Raw genomic sequence first — 17,219 nt, 5'->3', positions numbered from 1 at the left:
GTGCCCCAGGTATCTAAAGTTTTGGGAACACTGCATTGAATCTATGACCTCAAATTTGCTTTTTCAGTTTTCAGTTCTCATTTAAGGTTTCATATTTTTTTCTGCAGAGAAGCAATGTGATTGGCATTTGAGATAGGCTTCACAAAAGTTGAACTTGCAAGATCAAAGCCTTGCCAAGACCTGAGCTCCACAGCAAGTTAATTAAAATGAACAAAATGACTTCTGCAAAACTCAAGGCAAGGTCTCGACTCTTCTGCAATGAGCTTTGGCCAAAGTGGATTTCTCATTCTTCTTGCAAACCTGATTGAAGCAAGAGTTGCCTTGCCTTCTGTGAATAAATGCCTCAAGGTTTGCAAAGCCCAAGCTTTCCCCAACCTGGTGCCCTGAATAAGTTTATCTCTGACCGTAGAATGATGGGCATTGGAGTCCGAAACAAAAAATTATAGAGTTGGAAGGAGACCCAAATGGTCACCAATCCAACTGCCTGCAATGCAGGAATCACAGCTAAAGGATCTCTGACAGATGATCATCCAACCACTGTGTAGAAGCCTCTCGTGGAAGGCATAATTGTTTGGAAAGTTGAGCTAGAATAACCACAGAACTTCCTTAAAGACTCCAACACTTCTAGGAAGAAGAAGCCCCTTGTCAGAGACCCCTTAATTATAGGATTTGCAAGCAGAACTGAAGAACCACAGATTCAGTTTGGATTTTTGCACAGCACGACAATAAGCAGAAAGCATCTTAATGTTTTCACTTTTAATGTATTCTTAAATTAGGGTCAGCATGAACACAAATACAAATCCTCTTATATTTAACTTATGGACCAAGGGACTGGGACTGTTGTATGTATTGGGGATCCCTTTTGATTTGCGGTATTTCTTTTGCATTTCAGACAATGAGACTTTTACATGAAACTCTCTAAAGCAATAGCTACCTTCCTGAGAACTGGGACTCACAGGTCGTGCGTCATTGTTTAATGCTATTTTGCTTCAATGCAGTATCCATATGCTTCAGGAATCTATGCATCTCATTGGTCTGTGTGTGGACACAGAAGGTGAGTTCAACCAGGTCAAGCTCCTCTTCCTGTACCAAAAGTTGATTAGGCTAAGTTGAAACGGTCCTTAGGACTCTGCAAAATTCTTTGCAAGCCTGGTAGCTTGTATGTTCATTTCATCAGTGCTTTCGGGGGTGGGGGGTGTTTGGAAGCAGGGCAAAGTATACCCATTTTGCAGAAGGAATTGCAACCTAAAGTTGCCTAGGTGATGTCGGGATGCATCCTCGACTCACATTATGCTCCAGCCTCTGAAAAGAATGAGCCTTGACAAGTTGTCTACACAACTCAGGGATACTTAGTTCTGTTACTATGCTGTGCTGCTGCCCTCCACGCAGGAACAGAAACCACCAGATGTTTCCCCATGGTCTGGAAAGATATACAAACAACTAATGACAGAAGAAGCCTTTTAAAATACTTACAAATTACTTTTTTCCCCAAGGGAAGGGGTTTCCACATCAAATCATTTCTGTGAGTGATTCATTGGGCTGTCACAACCTCAGGGTTACATATGAGAATTTCACACATGTTGGCTGGGATAAAGATGATTACTTAAATCAATACCCTGCCCTTCCTCCCAAAGGAGTCCGGGGTGGCAAATACAGAAGTGAGAAAACAATTAAAATATCTACAAACATCTAAAAAGAATTCCACTACAGATTCAGACTTGGGAAACCTCTGCTTAAAAGACTTGTTGGGAGAGGAAGGTCTTTAGTAGGTGCCAAAAAGACAATAGAGGTGGTACCTGTCTAATATTTAATGGGATGGAATTCCAAAAGGTAGGGGGCATGACACCAAAGGCCTGTACCTTGTATGGAAAGGATCTCCTGATAAGACTGTGGTTAACAGTGTATGTAAGGAGCGAAATGATCTTTCAGGAATTATCCTAATGTGCAGAAGCAGGGGAAGGGACATTTGCAGACTGCTGGTAAGTTCAGTTCCATTGGCAAATGATGATCATCAGTCCCCGTCCCCCCAATATCTGGGAGCAGCGCAGATCAGAGCTAGGATGAGCTGTCTATAGCAGCCCTATAAACAGAATAGAGCTTGGCTGAGAGGCTCAGAGAGCCAGAGAATGGGAGACTGACAGAAAGGTATTCAAGACTTTCTCTACATTGGATTTGATTATGAGAGGTAGTGTGGAACAGGAAGAAGTGTGACTTTGAGATTTTGGGGAAAACTTAAAAAACCCAATAAACTCTTGAGCATTTCACTTGGTAGGGCTGAGGCTCAGTTGCCATAAACAACAGCCTGTGTCCCAGCAACTGTTCACTACCTTTAAGCTCTGCCAATAGCTGTGGAAAAGTGATATTAAATTTATGGCATGCTACAATTTAAGAGAGAATGTAATGAAATGCAATACAGATGGTACCTGACCCCAGTTAGACTGGCAAAAATGTATAAAAACTGTAGTGATGTTTGTTGGAGATGCAACAACGGGGCAGGAACCTTTCTACACGTGTGGTGGGAGTGCAAAGAGATAGTGGGATTCTGGGAAAATATTTACAAGTTGAAAAAGTTGTTTAGATTTTCATTTGGAAAAAACCCAGAATCCTTTCCCCTAGGTATCATGTCGGGGGGTGGGGGGAAGGTCAGACCAATATTTATGTATGCGATTACGGTGGCAAGGTTATTAATTGCCAAAAATTGGAAAAGCAGCAGCGTCCTACTAAAACAGACTGGCTATCTAAATGATGGAATACTTTCATATTGCTTAATTAACAGGGAGGATAACAGGAGATATGGTACAAAAAGTGAATAAGGAGTGGGCTATCTTTAAGGAATACATCAAAAGCTATGTGGAAAAAGTAGAACTTTTGACAGATACTGAGTGAATCCAGAAAATGATTAGAGTGAAAGGAGAGTAAAGTTAAGATAGAAGAAGAGATTAAAGAAATAACGAAATGCGTTTAAGCCAATTGGAAAAACAAAGTAGCGTAACAAGAACGGCTGGAAGTCAAGTCACTTTGTGGGTGGTGTGTGGGGTAGGTGTGTAGGTGTGTTGGTATGTATAGTATAGGTAGGTATAATATAGAGTAATGTAGGTATGCTTTGGGGACGCAGGTGGCGCTGTGGGTTAAAGCCTCAGCGCCTAGGACTTGCCAATCGAAAGGTCGGCGGTTCGAATCCCTGTGGTGGGGTGCGCTCCTGCTGCTCGGTCCCAGCGCCTGCCAACCTAGCAGTTCGAAAGCACCTCCGGGTGCAAGTAGATAAATAGGGACCGCTTACCAGCGGGAAGGTAAACGGCGTTTCCGTGTGCGGCTCTGGCTCACCAGAGCAGCGATGTCACGCTGGCCACGTGACCCGGAAGTGTCTCCGGACAGCGCTGGCCCCTGGCCTCTTAAGTGAGATGGGCGCACAACCCCAGAGTCTGTCAAGACTGGCCCGTACGGGCAGGGGTACCTTTACCTTTACCTTTAGGTATGCTTTGTGTTATGAAAATAAGGTGTTGTGTATATGTACTGTGCAAATGTAAATGTATGTGTTTTATATGTTAATAAAATATTTTAATATGTAAATTTTTTTAAAAAAACCTTTAAGCTCTGCTGATAATCAGCTGATTCCAAACCATGTGGGGAACATGGATCACCTGGCATTACTGTAATGTCAAGAGACTGGCAGGTGGGGAGAATTGTCCACCTCTTAAACTTGACTCACAGTGGTCGACCAAAGAAATAATAATCTGGCTGGATCTAATTCCCCATGGCTGATCTGAAGCCACAGAGATGAGTGGTAACAGAAAGGATAATTGACCTAGCAAAGTGATGGATTCCGCAGGTCTGAATGTGGTGCAGCAACCTTACACTTTGGGTCTTTCTCACTCTGGCAGCAAGCATAGTCTTCAAATAAACCCTTCCTGGATATCACATTTCCCTCTGGCTTGATATATTTGCAGATGCTCTGGCGACCAGGCTGCTGTAACAGCATTTACTATCCTCCCCCTGCCCCCCACAATTCCAGAGAACACAAATAAAATGGCTGGTATTAATATCCTTGGAGAAATCAGGCAATGCAAGAACATAGTGTGAGTGTTCCCACTGTGGCTTGTAATACGGGCTGTGTTACACTGTTATAGGCATGTTTAGTAAATCTTGTCCTGCTTTTCAAATTGACATTGCCCGTGCAGTGCTTTAATGCCAGCACTCTCATTTTCTCTTTTGAAACATAAAAGGCCATACATTAGTGCAATTGCACAGTGTTGCACTGCCTAGTGTCAGTCTCTCGCTCACTCTCTTTCTCTTTTTAATAACATTAGAAATAAAGACATGTGACTTTTTCGCCTGCTGAATTGTTCCAAGAATGAAACAAATTGAAAGGCTTTAAATGTATTAGCAATTGCCAGGTCTGAATTATTTTTATAGAGCTGGAGGCTCAATTAACTAACTCAAGGATGATCTTCAGTATAAATGATAACCTTAAACACAATTGCCGTGCAAGCAAAGAATGCAAAGTAGGAATACAGTATGACTGATTGCTGAAAAAGTGATTTAAAGGGGGAAAGTCTCACTGGGGTGTTGTGTGTGTGTAATTGTAAGTAAATGCCATAATATTCCAAACCCCCATGTGCACAAATTTCATGCTGCGTTCAGTATCTTCCACTAGACATTTCAAATTCAAAAAGTGTTTTTAAAAGCATGAATGTTTACACGCAGGATGTCAGAGTCGCCACATGAATGCAATCATAGCATGAGGATGTAAGGAGCATCGGAGATTAGAGACATGTGCCAGAAGATGTTAGAAGTCCAAACAGCAGCAAGGACAGTTTTTGCTCTTCTGATATGTATACTGACAGGGGAGATCCATGGTCCACAAATGGCACAAGAGGTCACACGAGACAAAAAAAAATCTATGATTGGATTTCCTAGCTTTAAAAAACCACACACATCCTTTTTATTAGAGGAATGACTTGGGGGTGGGGGAGTTGTTATTGACCCTTCAACTTCTCTCTCTCTCTCTCTCTCTCTCTCTCTCTCTCTCTCTCTCTCTCTCACACACACACACACACACGATACTGGCCTTTCAATGTGAAAAATGCAGACTAATATTGGAACTTGTGTTTCTCTCCACTGATAGCAATGAGGTGAATGCAATTTTACTGGGATGACCATTTAGATCCAAAAAGATAAAATGGAGAAGCTTGAAAAAAGAGAAAAAAACATACACCAGCTCCACTTTCTCTACATATTGTAACCATACAACAAAATGAGTGCTGTCTGAAGTGACCACAGTATTAGTTAGTTCTCTGCGTGATGTTCAGGATGATAATTGATAAATGATAACCAAGGAAGGATAACCTTCCTGAGGTTTGCTAACTGCTGCTTCTACTAGTCAAATCTGCCTCCTCACTGGCACACTGATGATCCTTCATCTTTATTCCTCTTAGCACAGTCCACTTTATCCCCCAACCCAAACTGCAAATCAAAGTTTTCCCAACCTGCTTAAGAACCAGTTGGTCCATTCCCCCCAGGTTGGTGACCACAAAACTCCCTCTCTGCTTGCTCCCAACTTCAACACACTTCATGGAGCCAAACAAAGGCAGGTAGCCCTCTCAGTGGCTCTTGCCCCCAAACCCACAGGACCCTGGGTGTCCCTGGTTTCTGTCACCTGTTTAAGGGCTGCACCCAGTGCAGGGATGGGTCCCCACCCCACAAGACCATACTAGCGCACCCAATGGGCAAAATTGCTGACAGATTTTATCTCACCCAGTTCACCAACTGCACTTCAAGCTTCTCCACAGCACACACACAAGCCTCAAGCTGTTCCTTATCGTCCTCCGCTACACAGGAAAACAGTGCCTCTTCCTCAGACATGCAGAGAAACACCACCAGTGTGCCCTTCCCCATAGCACTTCCTTCTTCCACTGTTTGCACACTGGGAGTGCAGAAATCAATCAGCTGCAATTCTTGCACACTCTTAGGCACCTCAAATTCATTCTTTTCCACAGCAGGCACCCAGGGAGTAGAGTAGAGAAATTGATTAACATCCCTTCAGCTCCTACCAGTATGCCTCCTCCCTCACCTGCAGCTACAGGCTGCATCTCATCACAGTCTGAGCCCTTTTGCTTCTCAGCCACGTGCTGGACCTCTCTGGTCACCACTTCCTTTTGGGTGCCTTGCAGCTGGGCTCCTGGGTCACTTCACCTCATAAGGCAGGGCTCTCATCTCATGTGAAGTCACACTTTTCTCTTCATGGAGGATTCTCATCCACTCTGTCAGCAGCTGGCATGATCCATCAGACCTCTGGCTTTGTTGCTGGAGCATCTTGTCAAACAATTGGCTTTGTCGCTGTTCCATTCTCTCAAGTTGCTGGCTTTGTTGCTGTAGCATCACCCTGAACTGCACCAGGAATGCTGCTGTTCCTCCTTCCATTTTTGGCTTAGGCACACCTTGCTCACAGGCCTTTCATCCAGGGTTCATCCCAACCCTGATGTGAGATTCCAAGGTCCCAGGCCCTTCCAAGGTCCCAGTCTACGTTTTCTTTGGAAATGAGGCACAGCAGGGACTGTGGTGTCTTTATGATATATGGTTTATTTACACATAAATACAACCAGCCGGGCTTAGATTTTAAACTGCCACCCCCCATTCTGCTCTGCCCATCCCTTTCTAAAGCTTGCAAAACTTCTTGCAAATCCTTCCTGGTGGATATTGGAAAATGCTACCACAAACAGATATCAGACTTCTTAAGTGTTACTGATAGGGAGCACCCACATCTGGCCGTGTTGGTTTTTACTGAGGGAGGTTGCGACAGCTGCCTAAAAGAGAAAAAGGTTCCCCAACCCTGAGAGAGGATCTGAAATGCAAAGGATCAAGGATGTTGCCTTCATCCATTCATGGCATTCCTGACAGAGCTTTCCAGGAGTTGTTGCTGTTGTTGTTGTTTAAATGATTCAAAACTAAACACTATTAGAAGCTAGTTCTCTACCACCAGGGGCACAATGCAAACCAGAACCTTGTGATTTAAAAGAAACAAAGCAAGGGTAGTAAAAGTATTTATTTTGTGGTGTTGCCAACCAAAGATGCCTTTGTTATGGATACCTCCTAAGAAGGAGGTTTCCAAGTTAAAATGTAGGTGTTCTAGTTTCAAGCTTCCAAAAAGTGGTTGGAATTCAGAAAGGGATTCTATTTGAAGAGAAGACATTCCTCATTCTAATAGTTAAAGCAGCTCTTCAATGGGAAAAAAATAACAACCCAAAGTTATTAATACACTAGGGGTGAAATGTATGTGACTCACACTGAGTGTAAAATGAAATGAGTGAGCCAGCCCTGGTTTTTTTGCCCGCCTTTGCTTCTCTGCTGCAGTATATGAAGTGGCCCTTAAATATGAACCACTTTACATTGGTGGGATGTGAAGTGGTTCCTAGATATGAGTCCCTGAAGACATGCAGCAGGTGAAGTGGCACTTGGGTGGCCTTGAGCAAATAATCTTTCTCAATCTTATTCCTTCATCTGAGAAATGGGAGGAACAGGGGTAGGAAGCATCAGTTCATGCAGTGCATCAGTAGGAATTAAGAAATGCATTGCAGGTGGAATCCAGACTCAGGAATTGCCTTAGGAATTAAGCCATGACTAACTTTTCATACTGCTGTGAATGGGGCCTAAACACAACAAACTTAGGATAGATGTGGATAGATTGGTTAGAGTGTGGTGCTGATAACACCAAGTTCGCAGATTTGATCCCCATAAGGGACAGCTGCATATTCCTGCATTGTAGGGGCTTGAAAGAGATGATCCTCAGGGTTCCTCCCAACTCTTAGATTCTATGATTCTATGTGGCTCAAGATGGTGATGGGCAAAAGTGTAGAACCAGTGGTGCTAGTGGCCATGGAGCAGGTAAGTCTGAACAAACTATCATCAGAGTCAATAATTCAAGTTTTGTTCTCCTCCTCTCTGCTGAGCTCTACAGAGGCAACACTGAGACTAAGGAGGAAGAAAGAGACATGTGGCTCTTCCCCATAGTCTGGTTGGAAGTAGACAGGTAGGCAGGTGGGGACTGATGGAGGGAAGACTGAGGTTGGTGGGGCACTGCCCAAGTTTTCCTAAAGGAGCACTCTCCACTGCTTCACAATCAGAATAATTACCATATTTTTTGCTCTATAAGACTCACTTTTTCCCTCCTAAAAAGTAAGGGGACATGTGTGTGCGTCTTATGGAGCGAATGCAGGCTGTGCAGCTATCCCAGAAGCCAGAACAGCAAGAGGGATTGCTGCTTTCGCTGCACAGCGATCCCTCTTGCTGTTCTGGCTTCTGAGATTCAGAATATTATTTTTCTTCTTTTCTTCCTCCAAAAACTAGGTGCATCTTGTGGTCTGATGCGTCTTATAGAGCGAAAAATACTGTGCATTGCATATGACTGTTGAGGGGGTGTCATGAGAGAGTCTGTGACTAGGAGGGCAAGTGGAGGAGCTGCATCACTGAATGCCTTAAAGCAAACAAGTCTCCCTGCACTTAGAAAACCAGCATGTTAGGGAGAAGAGCAATAATTTACTTTTTCCTTGATTGGGAAAACATGAGAAAGCACTTTTTAAAATAATAATTATTATTTTTAATAATAGAGATTAGGTACATTGATGGCTGTTGGCCATCATCTCTAATTGGATCATCCTTGTGCAGAGCTTATAAACTTCCTAGAGACACTTGGCTGGCAAATGTTGGAGATGTATCCCAAAACACAAGGTGTGGAGAAAATGGATAGGAAGAAAACCTCATCATGCTGGATCTTGGGGCCAGCCTATGAAACTGAATGTTAAAAGATTCAGGATAGACAAAAGAAAGTACTTATTCACACAACATATAACGAAACTACGGAGTTTGTTCCCGCAAGATGTCATGACGGCTATTTTCTACCAGTAGGCCTCGGAACAACGGTACCTTGAAATCACAAATGATGAGAACAGTGTTGTTTGCAGCCTTCCCATAGGAATCCGTTTGGCTACTGTGAGAAGATGTTAGAGTAGATGGGCCTTTGGCTTGATCCAGCCAAGATTTCCATTCATGAAAGGCCTTTGATCCAGCAGAAGTGGGGGAAAGAATTCCCCCGATTTCTCTTCCCTGAGCCTCTCCCAGTCTGCTGCAGTCAGTTGGGGAACCCTCTGGAAGAGGCTTCAAAATGCAAAAATGGCATCTTCTCCATTCATGAATGTTTCTGCTAGATTAAAGAGCTTCCCATGAAGAGATGGACAGGAATGGATCCAGCTCAGGATGCCTAATGAAAGGACCTTTGGTCTGATCCAGCAAACCTTATGTCATTAGGGTTATTATGAACATGAACAAGATTGCAAAACAACCACATACTAAAATGTAATGGTGATGACTGATGTTGCTAACTGTGATATATAGCTTGTTTTAACCAGTTTAGGAGATGATATGGTTGGAGATGGCTAAGCAATAACTTATAGTGCTCTTTTATAAATATACTTGGCATTTAGGAGCATCATCTTCATACAAGAGTAGCAGAAAAAGGCAGAGGCATTGGCTCTGTGTGCTGTTTAAACCCATAGAAACCCATTAAGTACATTCACCTCAGCTTTCTGCTCTAACCCATATGTTTTCCTCTTATCTAGGGAATATCTTTTCACTACTATTGAGATAGGGAGGAATATATTGAAATACTAATAAAATGACTTTGGATAGATTCAGGGAGCTGAGGTACTATGTAGAACAATATCAGACTCACTGGAGGGGGCGCAGGGGGAGTTGAAGCAAAATACTTTTGATGATAGTTTTTTTGTGGTGGAGGCTACCATTTGCTGTAACTGAATTTCCCAGGCGGCAAAGAAATTCTGCAAATGTTTCTCAGGGCTAGGGCATACAGTCATCAGTGGCAGTTTCACACAATACCATGGGCTTTGCATCATTCCAGGGTGGGATGTCTGTGGATATATATTTTTAAATGGTGGAGATTATTCAGAGAAAATTCAGCAAAGTGGCATTCTCCCCCTGCCTTTTTTTTTTTTTGGCAGAGGGAGGGTATGAGAAAAAGGTAAAAGGTAAAGGATCCCTAGACAGTTTAGTCCAGTCGAATTCAGGCAGAGGGATAAGTATCTCAAAAAGATAAAGTGTCTTATGAATAATTTTGGCTTGGCTCTGATAATTTTAATAAATCCCAGCCACTCTCTAAGTTTCTCAGAATGCCATTCAGAAAAATGCTGTGTTGTGACATAGCATCGTTATGGAGGACTGTGAGCAAAACAAAATGGCAGCTGCCCTATGAATTAAGTCTAGAGCAGGAATAGGCAAACTTGGCCCTCCAGATGTTTTGGGACTACAATTCCCATCATCCTTGACCACATGAGCTGGGGCTCGTGGGAGTTGTAGTCCCAAAACATCTGGAGGGCTGGAATTTGCCTATGCCTGGTCTAGAGGAACACTGTTAACTCCCCCCTCCCATAACCTTCTCCACCACCTCCTGAAGATGTGAAAGGTGTATGGAAGTTTCACACCCCTTTTTTCACCCCCAAACCCTCCTAAAATTAGGAGGTTGTCATCTGAAAACTTCTAGCTTACACCTACATTAAAATAGCTTAAATAAATAAATGGATATGTTGTTGCCCTTGCTTGATGTGATGGCTATCAGTTCTAACAACGTCTACACATGTTGCTGCTACCAGAATGAAGGAGCCCCATCTCTTGCTGATAGCAGGTCTATCTGTTCTGCTTCACCACTTTGCTTCTGTGCTTCCACATAAGGAGATAATGCCTGCGGAGAACCTTCCGCCCCCTACCAAATTCGTTAAGACTGTTTTATAAATCTTGCTTAAGGCCACACTTAAATGATGCTTAAATCACACTTAAATTACGCTCAAGGCCACAGTTTCCAATACAACAACAGAAACATACACATGTTCATGCACACACTGTGTGGTTGCAGTCTTTATGAGAAGCTTAGCTAAGCAAATATAGAGCCATCAGCCTAGATGATAAAGTGCAAATCAGCAGTGTAAATAGGCTCACTGGATATCAGTATTGATATTTTCTGCAGGTTACCAATAACAGCAGGAAGCCATCTTAGGTAAAACTGCTGCTCAAGCACTCATCTATGGACCTATTTTTCCCTTGCTTCTATACAGTGTGAAGACTGTGCTGACTTCCATTCAGGTTTTGTTTGTTTGTTGTTGTTGTTTTACTCTGTGATGTTTTGTTAGGTAAAAGTATGGACACTTTGTGGTTGGCCTGTGAATGTAGTCTCCCAGGATTAAGCTGACCTGCAGTTCTACTGCCACCCTGCCTCTGTATAGGAAAGAGGGCCAAATTTGGTGTAGTAGTTAAGCACATCAGGCTGACTGGGAGAGTATAATCAATCAATCAATCAATCAATCAATCAATCACTCAATCAATCAATTATACCCACCTTTTCCTCTGATGAGATTCAAGGCAGCTTACACGGAAAAATTGTTGTCATTCATCTGTCTCAAGAGACAAGAGTATGCCTTCAGAGGTAAAGTCAAATCGCTGGAGAGTTACAGTGTCTGCTGTGGCAGTAGAAATTGATATGGGAGAGACATGTTTCATTGCAGCTGGGGCAAATAAAAGCGTCCAGGTTTTTTTGCTACAGGTGCACCATGGCATTTCTTCTCTCTCTGTTCCTCCCAGCAGTCATTCTTCCTCTGGTCACTACTGTGGATTGAAGACTTGACTGTCTCTAGGCACTGCAATAGTTTGCAAAAGGTAAAGGTAAAGGTACCCCTGCCCGTACGGGCCAGTCTTGACAGACTCTGGGGTTGTGTGCCCATCTCACTTAAGAGGCCAGGGGCCAGCGCTGTCCGGAGACACTTCCGGGTCACGTGGCCAGCATGACATCGCTGCTCTGGTGAGCCAGAGCTGCACACGGAAACGCCGTTTACCATCCCGCTGGTAAGCGGTCCCTATTTATCTACTTGCACCCGGAGGTGCTTTCGAACTGCTAGGTTGGCAGGCGCTGGGACCGAGCAGTGGGAGCGCACCCCGCCGCAGGGATTCGAACCGCCGACCTTTCGATCGGCAAGTCCTAGGCGCTGAGGCTTTAACCCACAGCGCCACCTGCGTCCCAGTAGTTTGCAAGGGATTCCCATATGGCAGGGTAAATGTCGCCAGACTTCATATCACGTTTGCAGACATCTTTGCCATGCAGAGTTGGTCTGCCAATGGGCCTGGTGACTGAATCCTTGGGGATCGTACCATCTTCCATTCTGCAGACATGACCAAGGCAACATAGACATTGCTGAGACAGATGTGTGAACCTGCTGGGAATGTGGGCTTGGAAGAGCCCATCTTTGTTTGAGACTCTGTCCTGCCATGTGATGACCAAAATCCTGATGCAGGTGATGTAGGTGCTCAACACGCAAGCTGGTAGAACTTCATCTTGGTATTGGTCACTGGCGTCACATTCTCCCATACCCTTTTGGAGAGGTGAACCATTGCTGTCGCTGCCTTGCCAATATGTTTGTCCACCTCTGAACTGAAAGAAAGGTTGTTGGTTATGGTGGAGCCCAGGTAGAAAACATCATCTACCATTTCAAGCATATAGCCACCAATGCTGATGTGTAGAGTGCAGGTGACATCCTGAACCAGGATGTTGGTCCTCATCTGGCTGGTGATGAGGCTGAAATCCATGCCAGCATGGGCAAAAAGATTGATGAGTCTCTGTAGAGCTTCTTCAGAGTGTGTTATCAAGGCTGTGCCACCTGCAAACATCTCTTGGATAAGAACCCACCACACTTGTGTCTTGGTATGGAGATGTGCCAGGTTAAACAGACCCCCATTGCTCCATGAGTGGAAGGACACCCCCTCTCAGCCTCACTGATGTGGCCCAAAGGAAATCAAAACAATACATTTGGCACCAGCTCAGCTGCAGGAGTTGCCAGAAGGAGGTGTCCCACCAGGCACCTTCCAACCACTGAGGTTTTAAAAGCATACAGGAACTTAGTGGATCCCCAGTACGGCCAAATCTTTGCTTGAAAGCGCATTCAGTTGCAGCAGCAAAAATGCACAGTATATACAAAATGAAAGTAAAGAGAGAAAGAAAGGATAAGGAACTGCTCTCAGTGGCAAGTTTATATCACTCTGTCTCTCAGCACTGACCTTGAGTTCTCACATGACTCACAGAAGAAAAACACCAGCTGTGGCATGTTTGACTAGAAAGTACCAGAATGTTCTTGAAAGATCTAGTAAATTCAGGAAGATTCTGCAGCTCCATCCCCCACAAAAAAAAAAATCTGGAGGGCACTGCATTGGCTACTCTGGGAATAGTATCATTACAGTTTGGAGGCAGCTGGGATTACTCAGAGGAATTGCGACCATTCTGCATGCTAGGGCCAGGACTGGAGGGGACCACACTCCAGATGAGTACATGTATACAGCATAGCACTTTGTGCAGCCCACCAAACCAACAACTCAGAGATTTAACTGTTTCCTCTTGGACCCATCCAGGAAGATTGCAATGCTAGCTGTGAGTTCTTTCTGGGCTCTTCCAGTGCCAGAATTGGCAGCCAGTTTGGACGTCAAACAAAACAGCAAGACCAGAAACCTGGCCAGGTAGCCTGAAGACCCTTCATTTTAACCTAGATTTCAATGCCTTCTACAAACTTAAGAAGATGAAGTGTTGTGGCTGAAATAGCAGGTAATGTGGATTAGCAGGTAATCTATCAAGATTTCGGAGAGCATGAACTGCATCTCTTTCTTGGGCCGTGATGTGAGGCAGAGATTGGCAAACATTTTGGGGCTGATGGGCATATTTGTAAACTGGAGAAATTATTGTGAGCACCACATGTATGCTTCAACATTCCCCATCCCATCTTTAATACTACCGTCCCATCATCCCCCATGCCACAATTAGCCTGGGGGGGGGGAGCCCTGCTATTGGCTAAGGATGGCTTATTTAAAGCATAATTTCTGCAGAGGGAAGGGTGGAGAAGAGGACCCTGCAGGCATCAGAGAAGACCACTTTGGGCACACGCACACTCAGTGGTGCCACGTTGGTGACCCATGGTGGGGTGTATTCCTATTCCACATGGGGGCAGTCATTATACAACTGTAGTTACACAGAGTTGCTTTGCAGCTGCTGAACCTTTGTATTCACTACGGAGGAAGCATTTGCCTTTGAAGTACAACTGGAAAGTAGAAAAAGTGAAGAGCTCAGGATCTGACTATGAATAATATCTGAATATTAATCCCTTGAGTGTCAGGATGGGTAGATAGCAAATTAGAGAAGCTGCTCTGCTTGTGTCAAGATGAAAGGGAAAGGAGGTAGCTCAGCAGGAAAGGAAAACACAGCCTGAAGTATCAGAACTAGCATTAACTGAGTGAGGACTGGAGCAGCTGAACCCAGTTCTGGAAAGCAGGTAGAATCTAAAAGAAGGCTCAGCAGTGACAAGGGCAACCTAGCTAGTGGAAGAGTCAGCATATAAGCAAATTTGTGGGCTTAGACCATGGTTAAAACTCAGTTTGGGTTTTTAAGTGCAGCTTTTAAATGAAAACAGCCCTTTCCAACCTCTGATCTCAAAATATTTTTGGATTGCAGTTCCCATCAGCCCCAGCCATCTTGGTCAGTGGTCAGCAATAAGAGCATAAGAAGAGCCTTGTTGGATCAGACCACAGATTTATCTGGTCCAGTATCCTGTTTCCACACTGGCTAGCCAGATGCCTCTGAGAGGCCCATAAGCAAGACTTGAGCACAATAGTCCTCTCCCAGTTGTGAAGCCCAGAAACTGGTATGCAGAGACCTACAGCCTCCAAACAGTCAAGTTGGAAAATAGGTCACCATACATCTTCATCTTGTGGTAGGGAAGTCATTTAGCTAATCTGAGAGGCCCATAAGCAAGACTTGAGCACAATAGTCCTCTCCCAGTTGTGAACCCCAGCAACTGGTATGCAGAGACCTACAGCCTCCAAACAGTCAAGTTGGAAAATAGGTCACCATACATCTTCATCTTGTGGTAGGGAAGTCATTTAGCTAAGTGCTGTGCCAAGTGCTTCCTTTTATCTGTCTCGAATTTCCTACCATCTGCTTCCCTGGATGGCCCTGGATGGCCCCACAACTTCCAAAATATTGGGAGAGGAACAAACACTTCTCTCTATCCACTTTCTTTACTCTCCACTTCACTCTCTTCTTCTCAGCTGAAAAACTCCAAGCAGCATCATTTTTCTCACAGGGAAGTTGCTCCAGCACCTATTATTATTATTATTATTATTATTATTATTATTATTATTATTTAAATTTGTATACCACCCTATACCCATAGGTCTCAGGGCAGTTCACAACACAAAGTTGCAGTATACAAAGCACAAAATTCATAATAAAAGCAGAAAATGCATTATCAAAATAATCAAAACACAAAGACGGTAAAACATGGCTTTTCATTCTGTGAGCTAACACCTTCTCCCAAGCACATTGTAAGTCATCCTCCAAATAACTCCATATGTCTTTCCATTGTTGATTCCTGCACCACTGATATCTACTCCGACCATCAATTGTCCATTTAGTGAAAGGATCTCATCTCGCAAGTGAACCTTTCTACATTTCCCAGCTGGGCTGTTTCTCTTTAAGTTGGTGACCCAGATGCTTCCGACATCCAGCACAGGACGTCTATGCCCCTTCCTCTTCTTGTTGGCCTGACCTGTTCATGCATGGATGATGTAGTCCAAAATATCTGGGAAACAGCTGACCAAGGACAACTGAACTTCAGTGCAGACGTAGACCTCAGGTCAATTTTTAAAAAGTTCATTTCTCACACTCCAGGTTTTGTTTTGCTTTTTAAACTGGGCTAAGTTTTTAAAAGTACACATTGCAGCAGGCTTAGAGTGAATCAGACTCTTGTATCCCTAAAGGGGTTTCCAACTGCCCACATCCTCACTTTACTCATCACCCATTCATTCTCCTGAGTCTAGTGCAACCAAGTAGCTGATTCATACTGTTATATTGCAATGAGGCAGCAGAAGTTGCATTAAAGTAGTAAAGTAGGACATGTTTGTGAGTAAGCCCAGCTCGACAAGCAGGAGGGGAGTTCCAACGGATGAAGTGTTTCTGCCCTCAGCTCTTACAGTTTGAAAGCATTTTGGAAAACAGGTGTTGGGAAAGAACTCTGCCTACACCACTGTTTGAGTTTAGTGACAGTCAGATGAGACAACTTTAATTATTTAAATTTGTATGCCACTTTCCCATATAAATAGGCTTAATCCTGGCCTTAGTGAACCAGTGTTCACCAAGTGTTCCAGATCAGTATAAGACACTTTACTGTAAGATGACTTTGGATCCCAGGTTGTTTCTGGGTCCAGTTTAACGTGCTGGTTCTAAAGTTTCAAAACTCTAATTGGATCGAGACCAAGCTATTTATCTTTTTAGTTATTCATTTATTCATTGCATTTATAGACCTGCTTTCTGCCAAGACACCCACGGTGGTTTACAATTTTCAAGGACTAAAATAAACATTTAAAGTTGGCATGGGGGCAATCCTACTGGAACCGGCCCTACTGTTCTCTGTGCCTGCCTCCCTTGCCCACTTCTTTCTCCTCACAAGTCAGATAGTATCAGAAAGATCACCCCCTCAGCCCTTATGCCTTCTGAAACAAAGGTCATCTTTGGAGGCCTTAATCCAGTGGCATTAGTAAAAGTGAGGCAGGTGGCTATCAAGGAGAGGGCCTTTTCAGTACTGGCACCCTGGAAGAAACATTTTTATTCACCCAGGATTTTAAATTGTGGTTTAAACTAAGCCTGGTCTGTTGTAGTCTAATGTACTTTAACCCAGGCTGTTAACTGATTGTGTTAGTTTTGATTCTTATATCTCACATTTTTAATGTTGTTTTGTTTTTAAGCTGCCCAGTACATATTAATATAAGGGTAGCGACATGAATGAATGAACTGACCACATAAATAAATGCTTCAGGGATTCAGCTTAAGACATACAGTAGATCATGCCAGATTTATATCCTGTTCTTCCTCCTGAAGAACAGGGCAGCAGGGGGAGAAATGATTACAAAAATAATAATTTTAAAACAGTATAAACATATTGTAAACACAATTTAAAAACCTTCTTTCAACCAGTGATCTCAAGGTTGCCATGAACCCTGAGATCACTGGTTAAACATAGATATTCCATTAGATGTTGGGGTTCCATTGGCTTCCAGTTTGGATTTTCACATGTTGTCATATAATCTAAAGCGGCTTTATATTGAGTCAGACCACTCAACTATCTGGT

This window comes from Podarcis gaigeae (genome assembly GCF_964106915.1).
Source record: "Podarcis gaigeae genome assembly, chromosome: 15".
Classification (NCBI taxonomy): domain Eukaryota; kingdom Metazoa; phylum Chordata; class Lepidosauria; order Squamata; family Lacertidae; genus Podarcis; species Podarcis gaigeae.
This window is presented reverse-complemented; position numbering follows the sequence as displayed.